We start from the raw sequence: 6,124 nt of genomic DNA on the forward strand, positions 1-6,124 counted from the left end.
CTCCCTCCTTCCCTCCCTTCCTCCCTCCCTCTTGCCATCCCTCACTTCCTCCCTCTCTTATTTCCTCTCTTCCTCCCTCCCTTCCTCTGTCCCTCTCTCCCTTCTTTCCTCCCTTCTTCCCTCCCTCCCTCCCTCTCTCCCTTCCTCCCTCCCTTCCATGCTTCCTTCCTTCCTCCCTCCCTTTCTCCTTTCCTCTCTTTCTTCCTTTCTTCTATTAACATTCTTGTGCAAGTCTTTTTGTGAATATACATTTAAATTTCTCTTAGATAAATACCAAGGAGTGGAATTTTGGGTCATGGTGTAGGTATGTATGTAATTTCATAAGAAATTGCCAGAGTAGTTTCCTAAGTAGCTTTACTGCTTTACTCTACCATCATCAGTGTGTAAGAGTTCCAGGTGCTTCATGTCCTCAAAAACAGTTGGTGTGGGCATTCTTTTTTAATCTAGCATTTTAAAGTTTGAAGTGGTATCTCATTAATGTTTTAGTATGCATGTCCCTGATGATAATGTTGAGCCCTTTGGTATGTGCATACTGGCCATTCGTATATCTTTGTGAAGTGTATGTTCAAGTCTTTTGCCCAGTAGTAATGGGGTATTTTCTTATTATTGCATTGTAGGATTTCTTTGTATATTCTAAATGCAAGTCGTTTGCCATATTTCTCCTTGTCTTTGCCTTGTGTATTCACTTATTTATCAAGATCTATTGATGAGCAGTTTTCACTTTTGATGGAGTTAAACTTATTTATGTTTCTTTTATATTTAATGCTTCTGGGTTCTCACTAAGAAATCTTTACCTGCTCTGAGGTCATGAAGATATTCTCTTATCTTTTCTAATAGGAGCTTTATAGTTTTAACTTTAGGTTTAGACTACAGTTTACAATAATTTAATTATTGTTAGTGGTGTGAGGTAGGACTTAAAGATCATCTTTTTTTTTCATACAGATATTGAGATGTTTCAGAACATTTTGTTGAAAAGACTATTATTTTCTTGTTGAATTACTTTGGTGCCTTTGTCAAACATCTGTTGACTCTTAGATGTGGATCTATTTCTAGACTCATTATTCTGTTTTATTGATCTTTTTGTTTTTCCTTATACAAGAACCACAGTGTTACTATTTCTTTGTAACAAGCGTTAATAACTTTTGTTTTTCTTTCTCAAAATTGCTTTTGCTCTACTAGACCTATTTTAATATAATTTTTAGAATCAGCTTTACCATTTGGATTCTTGAATTTTTTTTGGCATGGAATTGAATGAAAAGATCAAAATGGGAAGAATTGACATCTTGGAGGTATTGAGAATTTCAATCTAAAAAGTAGATTAGTTCGTTGCTTATTTAGATTTAAAAAATTTTCTCTCAGTAGTTATATGTAGGTTTTAGGGCAAATTTGTACAACTTTTGATAAATTTATCTCTTAAGTATTATGTCTTTTTAGTGCTATTTTAAAATTGTATAAGGTAATTTTTTAATTGCTAATAAGTAAAATTGCAATTGTATTTTGTATATTCACCTTGTATATATATTGTGATATTGCTAAATTCACTTATTATTTCAATTAATATTTTGGGGGGTAATTTTCTTAGGATTTTCTCTGTGTATTACAATGTTATCTGTGAATATGCATAGCTTTATTACCTCTTTCCCATTTGTTATACCTTTTCCTTTTTCCTTTGCCTTATTGAATTGCCTGGGGTTTCTAGTAAAATGAAAGCAGACATCCTTGCCTTATTCCTAATCTTAGTTGGAAATGTATGAGTTGTTCACCATTAAGTGTGTTTTTAGCTGTAAGTTTTCAGCAGAACCCCATTAACAGATTGAGGAATTTTCCTACTATTTCTATTTTGCTGAAAAGCAGTGGTATTGCAGTTTATCAAAGGTTTTTGCTCTGAATCTATTAAGCAATATTTCTGCTTATTTTTTAATGTGGTAAATTACAATTGATTTTCAAATGTTAAACCAGTCTTACATTTGGGGTAACAATATTACTTTTTTGAGATATATTATGTTTGTAATATATTGTTGGATTAAATTTTATAATACTTTGTAAAGGATTTTATCATTTATGTTGATGAGGGATATTGGTCTGTTCTGTTCTTTTATTATAATGTCCTCTGATTTTGGTGTGAGGATTATGTTGACTTTATAAAATAATATGGGAAATGTTCCTTTCTCCTCTACTTTTTGAAAGAATTTGTGAAAGTTTGATATTATTTATTCTATAAATATTTGAGAGAGCTTACCAGTAAAGCCATCTGATTATGGAGCTTTCTTTGTGGGAGATTTTTAATGGTGAAAGTAATTTCTTTAACAGATATAGGACAAATCATATTTTTACATTTCTTGGATGTGCTTGGATAGCTGCATGTTTCAAATATTTTTCCATTTCATCCAAATTTTTGAATTTTTGGCATAGTATTCTTGTATTATCCTTTTAATGTCTGTAGGTGCCATAATAATGTCTCTTATTTATGATATTGGTAATTTGTGTTTCTGTTTTTCCCTTGATCAGTCTTTCTAGGAGTTCAGCAGTTTTATTTATCATTTCAAAGAAATGATCTACTTTACTGATTTCCTTTGATATCATTAGTTCTTTACTTCTGTTTACTTTTGATTTAATTTATTCTTTTTCTAGACTTTTCAGTTGGAAATTAGGTCTATTGATTTTAAACCATTTCATTTTTCTAATATAAGCAATTAATTCTATAACATTACCTCAAGTGGTGCTTTAGTTGTATCCTATCAATTTTAAAACATAGTGTTTTCATTATTATTCCTTTTAAAATATTTTATAAATTACATTGTGATTTTTTCTTTGATCCATGACATATTTAGAAGATTTTGTTTAATTTCCAAACACTGTGGATTTTTTAAAAGATGTATTTCAGGGCTTCCCTGGTGGCGCAGTGGTTGAGAGTCTGCCTGCCAATGCAGGGGACACGGGTTCGAGCCCTAGTCTGGGAAGATCCCACATGCCGCGGAGCAGCTGGGCCCGTGAGCCACGATTGCTGAGCCTGTGCGTCTGGAGCCTGTGCTCCACAACAAAAGAGGCCACGATGGTGAGAGGCCTGCGCACCGCAATGAAGAGTGGCCCCCGCTTGCCACAACTAGAGAAAGCCCTCGCACAGAAACGAAGACCCAACACAGCCAAAAATAAATAAAAAAAAAAAAAAAAAAAAAAAGATGTATTTCATATTTGCTAACTTTTAAGTTAATTCTAATAATTCTATTATAGTCCTAAAATTACTCTGTATTTCAGGGTATAATATTTATTGATTCTTCTTTAATCTCTCAACAGATGGTCTATTTTGGTGAATTTTCTATACTCACTTGAAATAAATATGCATTTTGATTTTGAATGCAGTGTTTTATGCAGCTCTGTTAGGTTAAATTGGTTGGTAATATTCAAATATCCCTTTTTCTTCTTCTTCTTATTTTTTTGTCTACTTCTTCTATCGACTACTGGAGAGAGAATAAAAGTCTACAGTTATAATTCTAAATTTGACTGTTTCTCCCACGAGTTTGTCTATTTTTGCTTCATGTATTTTGAAGATCTGTTGTTATCTGCACATTCACTCAGTATGTCTTCTTGATGAATTAACCCTTTGTCAGTAGGAAATGTTTCTCTTTATCTTTTGAAATATTTTTATCTTGAAATCTTCTTTGTGTGATTATGATATAGCTGCATCGCCTTTCTCATTCTTGTTTATATATCATTTTATCATCCTTTTACATATATCTTATCTGTGTCTTTATATTTAAACTGTTTCTTGTAGACAGCATATAATTTGATCTTCACGTTTTAGTCTAATATTAATAGCATTTAATATTATTAGTAATATTGTTGGGTTTAAGTTTACAATCATATTGGTTCTCTATTTTCTTATTGTTCCTTTTTTTCTACTCTAAGACTAATTGAAAAACTTTAGTATTTCATTCTTTATCCTTTATTTATGTCTGAACTTCTTTGTTGGTTTTAGTAGTTACCCTCTCATTCTTCCTGCTGTTGTTGACATACATTTTACTTCTACATATATTGAAACTCCACAATACAATGTTATTTCCTTTCTTCCAACAGTCAAATGTTGTTTAGGAAATTAATAAATGAGGAAAATGTATTTAATATTTAGTCCATGTATTTGCCATGTCTAGGGCTCTTCATTCATGTAGGCTTAGGTTTCCATCTTGTATAAGTTCCTTTTAGCCTGAAGAAATTCCTTCACTTCTTGTGTAACAGGTCAACTGGTGATGATTTTCTTAGTTTTGTTTATCTTGAAATGTTTTTATTTTATTTTCAATTTTGATTAGTATTTTCACTGGATATACAATTTTAGGTTGACAATTTTTTCCCTAGTTTTTAAAGATATTATTCCATTGACTTCTGAATTTCAATATTTCTGATAAGAGGTAAACTGTCATTCTTTATTTCTTGGAATCTTTTTCTCTGTGGTTTCTTTAAAGATTTCTCTTTTTATCATGGATTTCTAGCAATTACAATATAATATTCATTGGTGTGACTTTCTTTAATTTTATCCTACTGGAAGATCATTGAGATTTTGGATCTGAGGTTTATTTTTTATTAGTTAATTTGAAAAATTCTCAGCCATTATCTAATAGTTTTTTCTGTCTAATATTTTTCTCATCTTCCCCTGGTGTTCCAGTTCAACATATTTTAGAATACTTGGTGTTGAATCACAAGTCACTGAGGCTCTTTTCATTACCCATGACAGCAACACCATACCCCATGTAATTACTGGGGTAAATTCAATGGATGCATAATATTGAATTGTAAAAACATGTAGTGATTTACTTATTGTGGTAGGTAGTTTCTGATGTAGATCCCCAAATATTTGCCTACTTGTATTCCCATTCTTATGTAATCCCTTCACCTTGAGTGTGGGCTGGATCTAGCGATTTTGCTTCTAATGAATAGAATACAGCAAAATCAATGAGAAGTCACTTCTGTGATTAGGTGAAAAAAGACTCCTAGCACTTTCTTGCATTTTTTCTGCTTGTTCATTATAATGAAGCAAGTTGCAACATGGAGAAGCCCACAAGGCAATAAACTGAGGGTAGGCTCTGACCAAAAACCAAAGAGGAACTGAGACCCTTTATCCAAAAGCCTGCAAGGAACTGAATCCTGCCAACAACTACATGAGTGACCTTGGGCATGGATCCTTTCCCAGTTGAAACTTCAGAGAAAGACCTCAGCTGCCATCTGAGAGCAGTCTTTCTCATTTAGAGGATCCAAATAAGCCATGGGCAGATATGAGAGACATTGTGATATAAGCTGTTGTTTTAAGTTTCTAAGTTTTGGGGCAGTTTGTTACACAGCAATGGATGACTAACACACTTTACCTGTCTACCATTTTTGGACATGTTCCCTCCTTTTATTTGCTGTTATAAATAATGCTGTACTAAATCGCCTTGGGCATATAACTTCATTTTGAGAAATGAATTTCCAAAAGTGAAAATGATAAGTCAAAACACATGAGCAGTATGCACTCTGATGGTGCATATAATAAAATTTTGGAATGATACAGAGAAGATTAATATGGCCACTGCTTAAGGATGATACACAAAGTCATGAAGTGTTCCATATTCTTTTTACAAATGATTAAAAGCAGTTCAATGAAGGAAGGATAGACTTTTCAACAAATGGTGCTAGAATGAGGGGCCATCTATAGGCAAGAAAATGAAACTCAAAAACTAAACTTCACACCTTATACAAAAATTAGCTCAAAATTGATTATAGACTTAAAACATAAAACTATAAATCCTTTAGGAAAAATAGAAAATAAAAATACTTTGGCATCTAGGGCTAGGCCAAGAGTCCTTAGATTTGACACCAAAATTTGTAAAAGAAAAATTTGATAAATTGGACCTCATCAGAGTTAAAAACTTTTCCTCTGTGAAAGTCCAGGTGAAGAAGAAGAAAGAAAAGTAACAAACTGGGTGGAAATATTTGCAAACCACATAGCCAACAAAGGAGTAGTATCTCGAGTATATAAAGAACATGCAAAACTCAATAGTTAAGCAAAACAAACAGTCAAATTAGAAAATATGCAAAAGACACAGACTTTTCAATGAATATGATATGCAGATGGCAGATAAGCACATGAAATGAT

At 32.4% G+C, this 6,124-nt stretch overlaps 1 non-coding gene across 1 annotated transcript; it reads left to right on the plus strand.

Moving 5' to 3' along the window:
• Window positions 1-5,497: 5,497 nt before the first annotated feature.
• On the plus strand, window positions 5,498-5,602 carry LOC132354436 (U6 spliceosomal RNA). Its single transcript, XR_009499300.1, has one exon. It is a non-coding gene; the product is annotated as a U6 spliceosomal RNA (small nuclear RNA).
• Window positions 5,603-6,124: the final 522 nt, after the last annotated feature.

The sequence above is a fragment of the Balaenoptera ricei genome, chromosome 19, assembly GCF_028023285.1.
Source record: "Balaenoptera ricei isolate mBalRic1 chromosome 19, mBalRic1.hap2, whole genome shotgun sequence".
Lineage (NCBI taxonomy): Eukaryota > Metazoa > Chordata > Mammalia > Artiodactyla > Balaenopteridae > Balaenoptera > Balaenoptera ricei.